Consider the following 18,926-nt stretch of genomic DNA (forward strand, 5'->3'; position numbering starts at 1 on the left):
CGGACTGCTGTGGAAGAGAGTCAGGTTTGAATGTCCTCACGAGGCGGCAGCAAATTGTGTTCTTGAGCAGGACTTATGGCCTTTCCTAATATTGCTGGAGAGGAAGGGGGAAAGTTCCTCCCCACATTAGCCTGAAAATCTAATTGAGGAGAATTCCGTTGCCTAGACAATGGCATATTAAATTGTTCAGCAAAAGCAAGAATTTATAAAAAATTGTCCCTGATCTATAGAACTAGGGAACATAATAAATCTCCCAGGAATTTTAGCCACGCTTAGGATAGATCATCCTCAGAAATTGCATTAGCATGCAGATGAGATGGGCAGAGGGCTGCAGGCTCCTGAAGCAAGAGAACTGTACTCCAGAGCAGCCTGGCCTTTTGTGGTAATGAGCGTGTGTCCAAAGTACATTCAAGAGAAGGAAAGAGGTGAAGGGAGAGGGTACTGATGACCCACTTTGTGCAGGCACAGGGCTGGTAACCTTCACTATGTATCGTCTGTTTGAACCATCGCCGTGTGCCCACAGAGCAGAGCATTTGCTGTTTTTCTGTTTTTTAAATCTCCATTCTGATGAGTGTCTTAGGGTGGCAAACGAGAGAGAAGCTTAATTAAAAAGCAGTCGCTACTAGGTAAATACTGCTGGATCCCACAGAACAAAAAAAAAAAAAAAAAAAAAAGGAAAAGCTAACCCAAGGCTGGAGGAAAGGCAGAAGCCAACAGCAGGTCTGTGGACTCGGCAGCAGGTTTGCTGACCGTCCCTCTGCATTACCATGACTCAGCAACCTAAGGTCTAGGCCCTTCAGTTCAAGGACAGAGAATGTGCTGGATGGAGCAAGATTGGGTTCTCCCCTGGACCTGTCAGAGCTAGCCAAGGGGTCAGGGACACGCAGTATAGACAAAACCAATGAGGACTCATCCATGTTCCTAGAGGTGCAGTGTTGGCAAAATGCCCAATGTCCCAGCAGAAGGTGCTAGGGTATGTGCAAAATCAGCATCCCTGCCTTCCTAGGCTTCTCCTAGGCATCTCTCATCCAGGAGCCTGCATATTCATCAGGGCACTCATTTGGGGGCAGCAGAGAACGTAGCCTCTGAGATATAGAAGGCCATGACTATTTGATCCCCAGTGGCCTCAGGGCACCAGCAACAAGTGTCTCTGTTCTGTTGTCACTCTGCTTTCAGGTGGTCAGTCCAGCTTGTCTGGAGCTTATCTCTTCCTGGAGTCATTTACTAAAGTCTGTAGATGATCTCCAACTTCTGAAATACTCTGATATTTTGCTGGTCTGCCCCTAAGTGCTTCATCACTGGTCACATGATCTGGCCCCAAGTCGACAGGGAGAGGTATTTTAACGGACTATATTTGCCCCTGAGTGTAAAAGCCCTGCCAGTATCCCCTGCTGGGATCAGGGGGTCCTCACTTCTTCCCACGCCACCTCAATTCAGCTGCTTCCACATGGGAAGCTCTGGTATGTTGCAGCCCATTCCCAAACCCCACTTCTGTATGAATCAGAATGAGAGAAGCCAGATTCAGAAATACACTAAATACTTTGCATACATAATCTCACTTAATTCTCAGAACAACCTGGTGAGAGGGGACTATTTTCTATTCCTCTCCTCATTTGACAAGTGAGAAAATTTAAGTGCAGAGAGATGTCACAACCGGCCCAAAAGTCACACCTAGCAAATGGCAAAGGCAGGACTTGGATCCAGGCAACTGGAGTCCAGATCTAAGTGCTTCATCTCTGTGCTCCTGCTTCTGGTTGTAAGGAACAGAAAAGAAAGTAGAAAAAAAAAAAAAAAAACAAGTAGAACTGTAGCTGGTTATTCCATTCATCTATTGCGGCTTAGGTAGCCATTCCAAACGGAATGGCTTACACTAATGGCAGTCATTTATTTTTCTCACAAATCTGCAATTTGGGTTCAGCAGAGATGGCTTGTCTCTGCTGCTCATGGAATCAACTGGGACAGCTGGGCTGAGGCAGGAAGCTCTACTTCCCATGTGGTTCAGTCATATTGCAAGTAGGATGGCGCTCGTTGGTGGTTTCTCTCCACACGGGCCTTTCTATGGGCAGCTTGGGCTTCCCCTCAACATGGGGGCTTGGTTACAAAAGCAAGCACCTCTTGAGAAAAGAGTGTAAGCTGCCAGTTTCTTAAGGTCTGAGGATGGAAAATGGCATAATGTAACTTCCACTTATGTTAATAGTCATGCGATAACTAATTAACAGACACCCCCTCCCCACCTCTTAAGAAGAAGGTCAAAGAATTTGGAGGCCATATTTTAAATCTACCGTATTTGCTTAAGCAGAGGGTGAAGTTTATTGGAAGTAGTCATGGTATCTCACGGATTCCAGAAGAAGGGCAGGAACCAACAAAAAACCCAGATACGTCAGCACTAAGAGCAAATTCCTTAGATGTTTCCAGAACTGTGCCATCAAAGTGACTCAGTCTACCTGTCCTCTAGCTTCTGTGCTTCTCACTGCAAAATCCCAAACTCTTCAAAAAGTAATCAGAGTATCACACTGGGGTCAGGTGCCGACCCCGGATTCATCACTTGTGGCCAAAGGCCTAAGCCTGCACTTCAGACATACTTTTCCAAAGGAGGGAAATGTTTAATGCCCTGTTTTACAGGTGGGTAAACTGGAGTTCAATGAGTGTAAGTCATTTACCTGTGAGTTGTAGTGAAGTCCCACTGAGCCCTGCTAAGCTTAAATTGGGTGGGCCCTATGACTTGCAGACATAAGAGAGAAAAATAAATACCTACTGTTAGAGTCCACTGACATCTGGATAGTTTGTCATATGGCATTATGGTGGCAAGAGATTACGACCAATGTTGGATCTTTCCAGCTCTTTAAACTATCCCTTGACCATCTTTATAAATGCCTACTTCAAGACCTAGACAAAATCTTGAATTTGTCTTTCTCAGATTTCAGTACTTCAATCCACATGAATTCATTTAAAGAAAGTTTTTTTTAATGAGTTAACTAAACCAAGAGATTATTTAAGAATTTCATAATAATGAGAAAGGGATGAGGTGGGCCCTTTTCTTTGCTGGCTGTATAGAACAATCAAAGCCAACTGTCTTAAAATTGGCGTATGATTCTGAACTTTAAAAGAAGCTGGAAAAAATGAAAGCCAACATTGAAGAAAGAATGCATCTAGAAGAAGCCAGAATTTATTGCTGGGATAATAAATTAGAAATTTCTGGAAGGAAAACCTATCTGAAATGACAAAAGTGACCCCAAATCCCAAGTATTTTAAATTCCAGAGCTCACAGGAAAGCTTAAGCGATTTACTGACTTTTTTGCCAGTTCCCATTTCATTGGGCAGAGATCACTGTAGTAGATAAAATTCTACAGAAATAAACCTGCCTTTGCCAAAAGAAATAGTAATATAAACTGTTATTTACATTTGCCCTTCAAAATACCTCCTGAAGGCTGAGTTCTGGTCACAGGCTTTCATTAGAATCCAAATGGATTACACTCAGATTTGTGCTTCTTATTCTAAGGCACATAAAGCTAACATTTGGGGCTCTCTTCCAGGGAAAAGAAACATCCTCCAGATCACAGTGTATTCTAACAAGCACTTTAAAAGTTTTAAAAATGTCAATTGTTGCAAACAGGGCTAGCCAATTACATTCCAACAAGCAGAAGGAATAGGAAAACAGATCAAACTCAGAGAATACATCTCAGTCACCTACTCTGTGCCAGGAGTGGTGCTCAATGTTGCACTTACAAAGCCTTTTACTAATAGCAATAACCAATACTTTTTGACTATGCAACATCCCAATGGCTGATCCATGTTCTTAGTTCCTTGCTCAACAAGTTTTAGAAAGGTATTCCTTCATCACTGAATGTACTAAATTTGCCCACAGCAGACAGCATACAAATTTTGTGTTTGTGTGTGTGTGTGTGTGTGTGTGTGTGTGTGTGTGTGTGTAATCTTTGTAGACAGTTTTAGTGCCAGGGAAGAGATAGCCTTGGACAAATCATCATTTACCAGGCTTTTACTCTACTCACAATTATATGTCATGCAGATATTTCATTATCAAGAAAATTATTATTGCTATAATTGAGATAATACTAGCTAGAACTTCTTGACTGTCTAACGTGTACTGTGTCCTGTGTACATCTCATATAATCCTCATATAACCCCAATTATTACATTAGTTTTCCAATTTCCCTAAAATTGTTCCAGTATTTTTTTTAGATCAGGAAACTGAGGCTCAGAAAAGTGACCACCTTTCAGGAGTTTCCATGACTAGTAAGTCGTAGGGCTGGAACTAGAGCCCAAATCTACTGAACCCAAGGTCCCTGCTCTAAACCACCTGCCTAAACTGCCCCAATTTTAGTTTAAAGGAATTTTTTTAAATATACAAACTTTCCCAGCAGAAGAGATAACTTGACAGCATATTAAAAGTGAGACAGCAGATGGGTCTATGGCAACTGACTGAGAGTGCTCCCAGAAAGCGAAACTTCCACCAGCAGCAGAGCAAATGCAGCCTGGCTTGCCCCTCAGAGGGAGGCCAGGAATGACTGCCACTGGTTACTCTGGAGGTCTGGGGAAAGAAAGGGCTACATGGCCCATAGGCTGCTTAAGAATCAGTTAAAGTCCACCTCTCCTTTCCCACTCCATGCAGCCAGTGCTTGCCCCTCCCACCTCCCAGAAAACTGTCATTCTGTTATCTGGGGAGGGCAAGGCAGGGTTTTTGGATTGAGGACATCAGACACAGTTCAGAGTGGGAGTACCATACCACAAACAGGGCGTTTCAATAAACAATTATATACTGGACAACTGAGCCCCAGCCCAGTCCTCAACTTTCCTCCCACAGTAGCTCTAAGAATGGGTAGCCAGGCCCATCCACTCTAGGTAGGAGGCTCCACAGCCTTCTCTGGGGACGACGACCAGCCTAAGAAGGCAGATTTGAAGACCTGACTTCAGTGATGCCCACAAGGAAACAGCCCAGGCAGACCACCCTGTGGTGAAGCCCATCGTCTCCAAGAACAGTCCACCCATGGCCTTCAAGCTTCCAATCAGCTCCTTGCTGTCCCACTCTTAACATGAACCAATGAGCAGGGATCAATAGACATTTGAGAAAAGACTTTAAATGAAATAAATAAATAAATAAATAAATTTTTATGGAGGAGATACTCTACTACCAAAGAAACTAACAACAAAATCCACCATAGAAAAATACATAATGCATATTCAAAACAAGAACAGGGTATTAGAAGAAAAGGAAGGAAGGAAGGAAGGAAGGAAGGAAGGAAGCAAGGAAAGAAAAAGTGAAAGGAAAGGAGGAAAAGAGAGGGAGAGCAGAAGGAAGGAAGAGAGAGAGAGAAAAGGAACATTTAGAGAACAAATAAAGTCCTTGAAAGTTAAAAAGCATGACAATATAAATGAAAAAATCAGTAGAAGTTCTGGAAGAAAGAAGGTGAGAAATATTCTAGAAAGTAAAGGAAAAAATCAAAGAGAAAAAAATGGGAAAAAATATTAAATGAATGAATGACAAATACAAGATGCACAGCATCCATATAACAGGAAGGCCAGGAAGAGAAAGCAAGGAAATCAGAAAACAAGAAATGCTCTACAAAATAATCTAAGACAATTGCCCAGAACCGAAGAACATAGATTTCCAGATTGACAGGTTCTATTATATTGGATCTTTAGGTACTTGAGGCATGTCATCATGAAACTTCAGAATACTGAGACTATCCTACAACCTCCCAAGAAGAAAATACAGGTCACATACAAAGAACCAGAATCAGAAGGGCTTCAGAGTAACCAAAAGCAATGTAATCAATATTATAAAGGAAAATTGTTTTTGATCTAGAACTCTACACCCAACCATAATATCAACCAGTGCCAGGGTGGAACAAAAACATTTTCAGACACACAAAGTCTCAAAAAATTTCAAAAAAAGTCCCATGCACTCTTTCTAAGAAAGCTTATGGAGGATGTGCTCCAATAAAACAAGCGAATAAACCAAGAAAGAGGAAGGCATGGGCTTTAGGAAACAAAGGATCTAACCCAGGAGCGAGGCAAAAGTGATGGTGGTAAAGGGAAATTTCAGAACAGTAAGTGTGCAGGAGACAAATACCGTATTGACTAGAGCAGTCAGAAGGCACCAGGGGAGAGATTTCCTTAAGAGAAACTGAAAGAAAATCTAGTGGATCTGCCCATTCTGAGAGGAGAATTGGACAACTGGGGGAATGATGGGGGCTGAACGAGTGAAGTAGACAGGAAACTAAGCAAACAAGCAAACACAGATAACAATTCACTAAAAAGGAGAGCACTTTGTTCAGGAAAGAGAAGTAATCATAGTATATTCCATGGCTCAGCTATGAAAAGCATTTTCATAGGATGATGGAGACCAAATGTTGAAAGAACCCAAATTATAATTGGATCATATTGGTAGGATGGGGGTCATGGGGACTCTGTGTGTGTGGTGGGGATAAAGGAGCAAAAGAGAATCAAACCCCAACCTCCCTAGTGCCAGGAAACCCCCAATTTCACACAAGCCAAGAAGCAAGATAATAGCATGTTCTTCAGAGAATGGGCCGTAGATACAAAACCATCAGCTGAAAGAATTAAACCTTTGCTGTTGTTGTTTTTCTTGAGGAAGGTGAGAAACACGAGGGCTGATTTTCACAGCCAGACCTATTTTGCTCTTTAAATCAGGAACTTATATAACACGATGTAAAAATGAATAATTAAAAAAAACAATTAAACTTCATTCACTTAAATGTTTTTCACTGCAACGAGTACTTAACAAATTAGCCTAATTAAGTCAGATCTCTCAGGATTTGTACAGCCCTTTTCATCTCTCTCCAAGTAAATGAATGTCTCATGCAAGAAGAGATAGTTTAACAAGCAGTACGCCCACTTCTGCGTTCTCCCCTGGGTTGCAGGAGCGAGGGGGCTGAGAGGTGGGATGCAGGTGCAACGTGGGCTTCGCCACTGAGCTACATTCACAGAGATTTCAAAGGCAGAAAGGAGGTAACAGACTCTCCTTCATCTGGAATGGTGCATGTGGGGACTCATCAGGCCAGAGTTGCTGCTGCAGCCTACATTGTCCCCTTCCAGTAGCCTCACTCAAGGCTGCATTGCTACTGGGAATTGGCTGCAAGTTGCAGACGTGTTAGTGGAGGGCAGCAAATTTCTGCCTCCTGGAACCCCAACTGCAGTGGCGGACCAGGAGGTGGCGGACTTGGGTCCATTAGCTCTTCCGGCAACTAATTCCATGAAACCTCGGGAGAGCCTTGATAGAGTCACAGCTTAGTGCCCTAGGGCTTCGAAGCAAAGCTGTGCTCTATTCCAGAAGTAACGGCTTTCCTTTTGAGAAGCAGCTTGTCCATTGCTACTAGGGCTGACTGTAGGAGACCAAGTGACCATGTAATCTGAACTGCTCATTGTGAACCAGATGCTGTCTGATTGTCCAAGCTGCAAAGGTGGCTTTGTGTGTGCAGCAGCGTATCGTCACCGAGTAAAAGCGACAGACCTGATATTGGGCTCGCTCAGGTCCTGAAAGCGTAAGAAAGCTGCTTCAGCAGGTGCTCAGTCTCAGATTCCTATGGTCCCTCCACTCCCTCCAGCCTCACCTATGGCTTTGTGGGAAGTCCTTGATGACCAGGTGATTGAGGAAGAAAAACCTGGGAGCTAGACTGGGAGTTATGGATGGGTCTACACAGGGTGCTGCACCTACTAGATGTAGACTACTATAGCATCGTACAGAGGGAAATCTCCCTGAGGGCAGAATTTTAAGCAATACGGTGAGTTGGTCCCTGAAAAGAAAGATGGATGGTCAGAGGTAGAACTCTATGGTGATTCAGGAAGTACTAAGGGTTTGGCTGGATGATCAGAGATTCAGGAGAACAAAAATGGAAGACTGGTAACAAAGAGATCCAAGAAAGAGATGTGCAGACAGACCTCTTGGAATGGGTACAGAGTGCAAGGATATCTCTGTCCTGGGTGAATGCTCATCACAGAGCACCTGTGGGAGAGGAGACTTTCAATAATCTGGTTAACAAAAAGAGATGCGGATGTCAGCAGCCTCTTTACCAGTCACACCTGATGGGCAAGCACAGTGGCTATGGTATCAGGGATGGAGTTCGTGCAGGTCCTCAACAACATGGGTTTGTGTCTCTTTCCCAAAATTGACCTTCACAACCTACCAATAGCAGAGACCACTACTGATGCCCCTGATATAACACCATTGCCCAGAAGAACCAGCTGGGCCATTGGGGGAAGGTGGATTACCCTGGACCTCTCCCAGCATGGCAGGAGCAGCTGGAATATTTTCCTGTCCTACCTGCAATGTTTCTGTCAGCTCCACCAACCGTAGGCTTAAAAAAGCCTTATTCATTGTCATGGTATTTGCATACACAGGTTAATACTAAATGATCTAGATCGCATGCCTATCTCCAGACAAATGACCCTTGCCCAGTGGTATAGAATGTACTAACGAAAGACAAGTGATTCACTTTGGAACAGGATGAATCAACCTGTCAGCATTAGTTAGTAAAATAATTAGATTGTTGGTTTGTACCTACTTCGGATAGCAGGGCAGGTTTGAATGGTTAAGGCTGATCACATAGCTAAAGCCTGCTTATATGACCAGCTTACTAGAAGATACCCTACCAGAAGCAGGCTTCCTGGTATTTGAGGTGCTTCATACTCCTGGAGACTTGTGCATCCTATGCGGCCCAGAAATTTGAGGACAAAGAAGTCTGTACCTGAGACCTCTGGGTTCCTTTGTATTCATATTTATTTTCTACTGCTGCTGTGATGTATGTACAGATGTCTATTATATAGCCAAATGGAGATGTAGAATAGGGAATTTGAAGTTTTGAGGGGAAATATTGGGAAGGAATATGCATATTTGGAAGCCATAAGCATACTGATGAATATTGATGTTATTTAACATGGGAGTAGATAAAAACAGAGAAGAGGCCTGAAGATTGAGCCTGGGTCCCACCAACACTGACCAGAGGAGAGATACCAATAAAGGAGGAGAAGAAGGAGTCACCTATGAGATGGGAGAAGCACCAACAATTTATGGTGGCCCAATGACAGTGAATTTAGTGTTTTAGGAAGGAAAGAGTGATCAACAGTGTCACACACTGCTGAGAGCAAGATGTGGTTTGAGAATCGATCATAGGGTCTGGCAATATGGAGACCCTCTATAACCACAACAGATGTGTTTCCAAGGAGTTGGATTAAGGAAAGAATAGACATTAATGCAGAGAAGATAGGGAACTTACACAATTCTTTTGAGGACCGTTTGAAGAAATGGCAGGAAATGAGAGGTCACAAGAGGGATCTTTTTTTAATGGGAGAAATTACAATATGTTTTTATGAGGATGAAAGCAATCAAGTAGGGAAGACAAAATGTGATAGTGCAGTATCACTTGTCTCTTGTACAGTCTGAGAGTAAGTGAGAGGGGGTGGTATCCAGGACCCAAATGGAGAGGTTGGCCTTAGCGGGGAGCATCAGCAGTTCATCCATGAGCACAGAAGGGAGGGAGGAGCGTGTGGGGGCAGGTGTGATGGGAGCCTGCAGATGGTCTTATCTGAAGTCTTCTATTTCCTCCGTGAAATAGGAAGCAACATCATCCATTAAGAGGGTGGATTAGGGAGGAGATGTTGGAGGTTTAACGAGAGAGGAGAAAGTGTGAAATAGATTGGAAATGCAAAGGCCCACTTGATAATGGTTGGCAAGAGTTTATTTAAAATGACACCAGTCAACATGGTGTTGTGGGGGGTTTTACCCCTCTTCCCTAAATATGTAGAACTACTTGGGCACAAATATAGAGCAGGTGAAGAGTCGAATTTACCTGAGGTTGAGTAGCCAGGTGAGTATATCAGAGAGAGGAAAGAGGAGCAAGGGAGATGAGGATTCATGCTGACATCACAATGGCGGCCCTGGAATCTAAGCAAGAGCAAGAGACAAGTGAGGACATGGGGAAGGTGAGGGGCAGAGCAGGGCTGAGAGGGTCAATCCTTCGATATCCCAGTAGAATCAAAAAATTGTCAGAGTTAGAGACCTGTTGGAGGGAACCCCATGGAAAGATATGAGGTAGTGTTCCACGAGTTTGGTGTTAAGATGAAGGCTCTATGGGGCGCCTGGGTGGCGCAGTCGGTTAAGCGTCCGACTTCAACCAGGTCACGATCTCGTGGTTCGTGAGTTCGAGCCCCGCGTCGGGCTCTGGGCTGATGGCTCAGAGCCTGGAGCCTGTTTCCGATTCTGTGTCTCCCTCTCTCTTTGCCCCTCCCCCGTTCATGCTCTGTCTCTCTCTGTCCCAAAAATAAATAAACTTTGAAAAAAAAAATTAAGATGAAGGCTCTGAAGATGGCAAAGCTACTAGTCATTACAAGGCCGAGGCATGGCCACGGGGGTCATGAAGTGAGGTCAAGACCAAGATCTTTGCAAGCAACGCCCTTGAGGAGCTGACATGTTGGGGTGCTGGTGGCTTATCTACAAAAACACTAAGGCCACTGAGAATGACGATCTTAGCTGTGGTGGGAAACAGTGAGGCAGGAGCCAAAACCTTCAGTGAATGATGGGCAGGGACAAGAAAATGGAGCAGCAGACTTGCTTCAAAAGAGCTAAAGAAGTCTTCCTCCCTAGGAAGGAGGAAACAGCAATGACGAACAGGGGCTGCCTGGTTCACTGCTAACCCCAGACGTAGGTAGGCTTCAGATTCAAAAAGAAAACCAACCACCACTTAAGGGGAATTCTAGAAAGTAGTGTCCTGAGGGTGAGCAAGATACAATCTTCTCAACTCCAGTAACTGACGTGGCCAAGCTATGCTGCGGGACAAATATGGCACCAGACAATGAGGGGACACACACACATACATACACACACATACACACACACCATCCCAGACCCTCCTGATGGCAGATCTTCAGCAGCATCATTGCTCCTTAATATTAAGGAGCCTATGTCCCAACATGGCACTGGGAAGTGGGAAAAGGGCCCAGGAATCAGAAGACCCATCACTTCACAGCTGTCCCTCAATGTCACCACTGTGGGGCTAGCCCAGCCGTGTTCACTCACTTCAGTCTACAGGTTGGAAAAATGAGGCTCAGAGAGTGAAGTGACTCAAAAGTCAGGGCAGAGCCAGGAATGACCCTATATCTTTTGAATCTTCCCAACCCCTGCTCTTGCCACTAACCAGTCTCTCCCATTTCCCAAAGATCAGATATACCTAGAGACTTAAAAAAAATACACATTCATGGGCCCCATACCTGGAGATAGGGCTCAGTGGATATGGGGCTTGGACCAGGAATGAGCATTTTAACAGCCACCCTAGGTCATTTTTATCATGACAGAAGTTTGGAAACACAGCAGGCCCCCACACTGCCTTCCCTATTGATTTATCTTGTGTAGCTGAGACTGTTACTTTATTTCTCAGGACTTCAATTGCCCAGACTTTGAACTGTGCACCGCAACATGATTCACTGTTCTGTGCTAGTTGCCTGAAACCTCTTCAGTACAAAGTCCTAATTGAAAAGCTGGAGACTGGGGCTTGGTCAGTTAAGCGTCCAACTCTTGGTTTCATCTCAAGTCTGGATCCCATGGTTAGTGAGTTCCAGCCCCACATTGGGCTTGTTGCTGTCAGTGCAGAGCTCACTTTGGATCCTCTGTCCACTCCTCTCTTCCCATCCCCTGCTCATGCTCTCTCTCAAAAATAAATAAACATTAAAAAGAAAGAAAGAAAAAAGAAAGAAAGAAAGAAAGAAAGAAAGAAAGAAAGAAAGAAAGAAAGAAAGATGGCGAAACAGCATGGAAGCTTTTTGGTGTCTTTCATCCCCGAAATACAGCCAGATCAATACTAAACCATCCTGCACACCTAGAAAATTGATTTGGGGATTAACACAACAATCTGCACAACCTGAACCACAGAACTCAGCAGGTATGTGGCGTGGAGAAGTGAACTGGGGGAGAAAGAAGCCATGGAGGGCAGGGAGCTGTTTTGCTTATGGAGAGAGGACTGAGACAGGGGTGGGGGGCGGGGTACGGGAAAACCACCCTGCCAAAAGCAGCTGCAGAGAAAGTGGAAAAGTGGAAACAGCCGCAGGGACAGAACTAAAAAGGGAGAAAGGAGAGGGTTTAAATTCCACTAAGACTCTATAAACAGGGGGAGCGCAGATGAAACTCCGCAGCTCGATACCTGGCGGTGCTCTGGTGGGAAGGGCGAATCCCCAGGGACAGAGTCGAGTCCAGGGGTCTTCGGGCCACATGGGGAGTGGCGGTTCCCTTGCTGGCAGAATTCCCCACAGGCAAAGGCCACAGTGGACCCAAGAGAACAACCACATTCACTGGTGCTGGAACAAGATCGTTGGGGGTGAAGCCTGGTGCCAAATGTGTGCTGTCATTTTCCATAATCCCCGAAACGCTGCTGCTGCACCATCGCGTGAACTTTTTCTGGGGCGGGCTGCCACCCAGCCGCTGTCTCTGGACATCGGCAGCAGCAAGGTCCGTGAACGTTCCTGGGTGTCACCGGCACCCCGCCATTGCTCGGTGAGAGCCCCCTGCAGAGGGCTGAATGGGTCAAAGCCGCAGTCCCTCAGAAGTAAGGGGTTGGGAAAAACAGCCGCATCTGAGATAAAATTCAGGAGGGAGGTGCTGCCTGGGGCTTGGTCACGGACAGCGTAAAAGCGGGGAGTGGACGAAAGCTGAACAGAGGACAGGCGCGCGATCGCTGATCCGGGAGAACAGAATGGGTGGCTGGGTGGCGCCATTTTAACCGCGCCCGCGCATGTGCATAGGCACCTACGAGCGCTGCAACACTCCGCCCCGGTAGTCTAGCAGCGCCATCTAGTGGAGAGCGGAGCCGTTACACTAAGCCCCGCCCAACTGGGCCAACCTTGTTCTTCAAGAACGCAAGTCTCACCGCCTGCTTAGTTTATGGACTATAAAGTGCTTCATAGTTTGACCTCTAGGGCAAAACAAAGTAATTGCAATCATATTTCAGTCTGTTCACTGGTCCATCTATTCAATTTTTTTTCATTTCTTTTCTTGAATACAGAAAGAAAAGTTTTTCTTATTTTCAATTGTTCTTTAAGAACAATATTTTAAGAAAATATTTTTTAAAATTTTTTCTACTATACTTTTGTGTAAATTTTTTCACATAATATTTTACTTCAATCATTTCATTTTATTCTATTTCAATATATTCATTTTTTCAAATTTTCAAATAATTTCCTTTTTTTTTCTTTTTTTTCTTTCCCTTTTTCTCTAATCTATCAAGCCCCTTTCAAAACCCAGACCAAAACACACCTAGGACCTAGCATCATTTATTTGATTTGTGTGTGTGTGTGGGTGTGTGTGTGTTGTTTTTAATTTGTTAATTTTAATTTTTTTTAATTTTAATTTTTTTCCTCGTACTTCATTTTCTCCCTTCAAAATGATGAAGCGAAGGAATTCACCCCAAAAGAAGGAGCAGGAAGAAATGACAGCCACAGACTTAACCAACACAGATACAAGGAAGATGTCTGAACCAGAATTTAGAATCTTGATAGTAAGAATACTAGCTGGAGCCAAAAATAGATTAGAATCCCTTTCTGCGGAGATTTTCTTTCTTTTTTTTTTTTAACATTTTTTTAAATGTTTATTTATTTTTGAGACAGAGAGACAGAGCATGAATGGGGGAGGGTCAGAGAGAGGGAGACACAGAATCTGAAGCAGGCTCCAGGCTCTGAGCTGTCAGCACAGAGCCCGATGCGGGGCTTGAACTCATGGACCGTGAGATCATGACCTGAGCTGAAGTCAGACGCTTGACCGACTGAGCCACCCAGGCGCCCCTCTGCGGAGATTTTCAAAAGAAGTAAAAGCTAGTCAGAATGAAAAATTTTAAAAATGCTATAACTGGGTTGCAATTTCTATTGGATGCCATGGCGGCAAGGATGTATGAGGCAGAGCAGAGAATCAGCGATATAGAGCACAAACTTATGGAGATTAATGAAGCAGAAAAAAAAAGAGGGAGACTGAGGCAAAAGAACATGATTTAAGAACTAGAGAAATCAGTGACTCATTAAAAAAAGAACATCAGAATCATAGGGGTCCCAGGAGATAAAGAGAGAGAAAAAGGGGTAGAAAGGTTATGTGAGCAAATCGTAGCAGGAAACTTTCTTAACCTGGGAAGAGACACAGACATCAAAATCCAGGAAGCACAGACGACTCCATTAGATTCAACAAAAACTGATCATCAACAAGGCATATCATAGTCAAATTCACAAAATACTCGGGCAACAAAAGAATCAAGAAACAGCAAGGGGAAAAAAGTCCTTAACCTACAAGGGAAGACAGATCAGGTTTGCAGGAGATCTATCCACAGGCCAGAAAGGAATGGCAGGATATATTCAATGTGCTGAATCAGAAAAATATGCAGCCAAGAATTCTTGATCCAGCAAGGCTGTCATTCAAAATAGGAGAGATTAAGTTTCCCAGACAAACAAAAAATAAAGGAGTTCATGACCCCTAAAGCAGCCCTGCAAGTAATTTTAAGGGGGACTCTCTGAGGGGAGAAAAGATGACAAAAAATAAACAAATAAATAAAGACCAAAAACAACGAAGACTAGAAAGGACCAGACAACACCACCAAAAACTCCAACTCTACAAGCAACATAATGGCAATATCTATCTTTCAGTTACTCACTCTAAACGTCAGTGGATTAATGCTCCAATCAAAAGACATAGGGTAACAGAATGGATAAGAACACAAGACCCATCTATATGCTGTTTACAAGAGACCTACTTTAGATCTAAAGACACCTTCAAATTGAAAGTAAGGGGATGGAAATCCATCTATCATGCTAATGTTCGACAAAAGAAAGCTGGAGTAGCCATACTTATATCAGGCAATCTAGACTTTAAAATAAAGACTGTAACAAGAGATGAAGAAGGGCATTATATCATAATTAAGGGGTCTATCCACCAAGAAGACCCAACAATTGTAAACATTTACACTCCAAATGTGAAAGCACCCAAATATATAAATCAATCACAAACATAAAGAATTGGTAATAATTGGTAATAATACCATAGTAGTAGGGGGCTTCAACACCCCACTTACAACAATGGAGGGATCATCTAAACAGAAAATCAATAAGGAAACATTGGCTTTGAATGACACACTGGATCAGATGGACTTAACAGATATATTCAGAACATTTCATCCTAAAGCAGTGGAATACACATTCTTCTCCAGTGCACATGGAACATTCTCCAGAATAGACCACATACTGGGACATACATCAGCCCTAAGTACAAAAAGATTGAGATCATACCGTGCATATTTTCAGACCACAATGCTATGAAACTCGAAATCAACCACAAGAAAATTTGGAAACGTAACAAATACTTGGAGACTAAAGAACATCCTACTAAAGAATGAATGGGCTAACCAAGAAGTTAAAGAGGAAATTATAAAGTATATGGAAGCCAATGAAAATGATACCACCACAGCCCAAACCTCTGGGATGCAGCAAAGGCGGTCATAAGAGGGAAGTATATAGCAATCCAGGACTTCCTAAAGAAGGAAGAAAGGTCTCAGATACACAACCTAACCTTACATCTTGAAGAACTGGAAAAAGAACAGCAAATAAAACCCAAAACCAGCAGAAGACAAGAAATAATAAAGATTAGAGCAGATATTAATGCTATCAAGACCAAAAAACAGAACAATGAAACCAAAAGCTGGTTCTTTGAAAGAATTAACAAAATTGATAAACCCCTAGACAGTTTGATCAAAAAGAAAAAGGAAAGGACCCAAATAAACAAAATCAAGAATGAAAGAGCAGAGATCACAACCAACACAACAGAAATAAAAACAATAATAAGACAATATTATACGCCAATAATTGGCAATTATACGCCAATAAAATGGGCAATCGAGAAGAAATGGCCAAATTCCTAGAAACAAAAACACTACCAAAACTGAAACAGGAAGAAATAGAAAATTTGAACAGATCCATAACCGTAAGGAAATCTAATTAGTAATAAAAAATCTGCCAAAAAACAAGAGTCCAGGGCCAGATGGCTTTCCCGGGGAATTCTACCAAACATTTAAGGAAGCGTTGACACCTATTATCTTGAAACTGTTCCAAAAAATAGAAATGGAAGGAAAACTTCCAAACTCTTTCTATGAAGCCAACACTACCTTGATTCCAAAACCAGACAGAGACCCCACTAAAAAGGAGAACTAGAGACCAATTTCCCTGATGAACATGGATGCAAAAATCCTCAACAAGATATTAGCCAACCAGATCCAACAATACATTAAAAAAATTATTCACCACGACTAAGTGGGATTTATACCTGGGATGCAAGGCTGGTTCAATATCTGAAAACAATTAATGTGATTCATCACATCAATAAAAGAAAGGACAAGAACCACATGATCCTCTCAATAGATGCAGAGAAAACATTTGACAAAATACAGCAATTAAAAACCCTCAAGAGGGGCGCCTGGGTGGCGCAGTCGGTTAAGCGTCCGACTTCAACCAGGTCACGATCTCGCGGTCTGTGAGTTCGAGCCCCGCGTCAGGCTCTGGGCTGATGGCTCGGAGCCTGGAGCCTGTTTCCGATTCTGTGTCTCCCTCTCTCTCTGCCCCTCCCCCGTTCATGTTCTGTCTCTCTCTGTCCCAAAAATAAATAAACGTTGAAAAAAAAATTAAAAAAAAAAAACCCTCAAGAAAGTAGGGATAGAAGGATCATACCTCGAGATCATGAAAGCCATATATGAACGACCCAATGCTAATATCATCCTCAATGGAGAAAAACTGAGAGCCTTCCCCCTAAGATCAGGAACAAGACAGGGATGTCCACTCTCGCCACTGTTATTCAACATAGTATTGGAAGTCTTAGCCTCAGCAATCAGCACAAAGAAATAAAAGGCATCCAAATCGGCCAGGGGGAAGTCAAACTTTCACTCTTCACAGATGACATGATACTCTATATGGAAAACCCAAAGATTCCATGAAAAAAACTGCTAAAACTGTTTCATGAATTCAGCAAAGTCGCAGGATATAAAATCAATGCACAGAAATCAGTTGCATTCCTATACACCATGAAACAATAGAAAGAGAAGTCAAGGAATCGATCCCATTTACAATTGCACCAAAACCTATAAAATACCTAGGAATAAATCTAACCAAAGAGGTGAAAAATCTATACACTGACAACTATGGAAAGCTTACGAAAGAAATTGAAAAAGACACCAAAAAATGGAAAAAGATTCCATGCTCCTGGATAGGAAGAACAAATATTGTTAAAATGTCAATACTACCCAAAACAACCTACATATTCAATGCAATCCCTATTAAAATAACACCAGGCATTGTTTACAGAGCTAGAACAAACAATCCTAAAATTTGTATAGAACCAGAAACGACCCCCGAATAGCCAAAGCAATCTTGGAAATGAAAACCAAAGTTGGAGGCATCACAATCTCGAACTGTATTGTGTATTACAAGCTGTATAGTGTAATATAAGCTGTATTACAAAGCTGCAATCATCAAGGCAGTATGGTACTGGCACAAAAACAGACACTCAGATCAATGGAACAGAATAGAGAACCCAGAAATGGACTCACAAACGTATGGCCAACTAACCTTTGACAAAGCAGGAAAGAATACCCAGTGGAATAAAGACAGTCTCTTCAGCAAGTGGTGCTGGGAAAACTGGACAGCAACACGCAGAAGAATGAACCTGGACGACTTTCTTACACCATACACAAAAATAAACTCAAAATGGATGAAAGACCTAAATGTAAGACAGGAAACCATCAAAATCCTCGAGGAGAAAGCAGGCAAAAACGTCTTTGATCTTGGCCGCAACAACTTCTTAACACGTCTCCAGAGGCAAGGGAAACAAAAGCCAAAATGAACTACTGGAACCTCATCAAAATAAAAAGCTTCTGCAAAGTGAAGGAAACAATCAGCAAAACTAAACAGCAACCAACAAAATGGGAGAAGATATTTGCAAAATATCAGATAAAGGGTTAGTATCCAAAATCTATAAAGAACTTATCAGACTCAACACCCAAAAAAACAAATAATCCAGTGAAGAAATGGTCAAAAGACATGAATAGACACTTCTTCAAAGAAGACATCCAGATGGCCAACAGACACATGAAAAAATGCTCAACATTGCTCATTCTCAGGAAACTACAAATCAAAACCACAATGAGATACCACCTCACACCTGTCAGAATGGCTAACATTAACAACTCAGGCAACAACAGGTATTGGCGAGGATGCGGAGAAAGAGGATCTCTTTTGCACTGCTGGTGGGAATGCAAACTGGTGCAGCCACTCTGGAAAACGTATGGAAGTTCCTCAAAAAATTAAAAATATAACTACCCTATGAACGAGCAATTGCACTACTAGGTATTTATTCAAGGAATACAGGTATGTTGTTTTGAAATGGCACATGCGGCCCAATGTTTATAGCAGCACTATCAACAGTAGCCAAGGTATGGAAAGAGCCCAAATGTCCATTGATGGATGAATGGGTAAAGAAGATGTGGTACACACACACACACACACACACACACACAATGGAGTATTACTCGGCAATCAAAAAGAATGAAATCTTGCCATTTGCAACTACACGGATGGAACTAGATGGAATTATGCTAAGCAAAATTTGTCAATCATAGAAAGACAAATATCATATGAATTCATTCATATAAGGACTTTAAGACACAGAACAGATGAACACAAGGGAAGGGAAGCAAAAATAATATAAGAACAGGGAGGGGGACAAAACAGAAGAGACTGTTAAATATAAAGAACAGAGTGTTGCTGGAGGGGTTGTGGGGGGGATGGGCTAAATGGGTAAGGAACTTAAGGAATCTACTCCTGAAATCATTGTTGCACCATGTGCTAACTAACTTGGATGTAAATTATAAAAAAATAAAAAT

At 42.7% G+C, this 18,926-nt stretch overlaps 1 long non-coding RNA gene across 1 annotated transcript; it reads right to left on the reverse strand.

Annotated features, from left to right (window-relative positions):
- Window positions 1-1,867: 1,867 nt before the first annotated feature.
- On the reverse strand, window positions 1,868-9,889 carry LOC121033308 (uncharacterized). The gene is made up of 2 exons (XR_005791818.1): window positions 9,828-9,889; window positions 1,868-2,151 (listed from the first exon to the last, which is right to left on the reverse strand). It is a non-coding gene; the product is annotated as an uncharacterized LOC121033308 (long non-coding RNA).
- Between the last annotated feature and the right edge of the window lie 9,037 nt (window positions 9,890-18,926).

Source organism: Herpailurus yagouaroundi, unplaced genomic scaffold, assembly GCF_014898765.1.
Source record: "Herpailurus yagouaroundi ecotype Mexico unplaced genomic scaffold, PumYag 159, whole genome shotgun sequence".
NCBI lineage: Eukaryota > Metazoa > Chordata > Mammalia > Carnivora > Felidae > Herpailurus > Herpailurus yagouaroundi.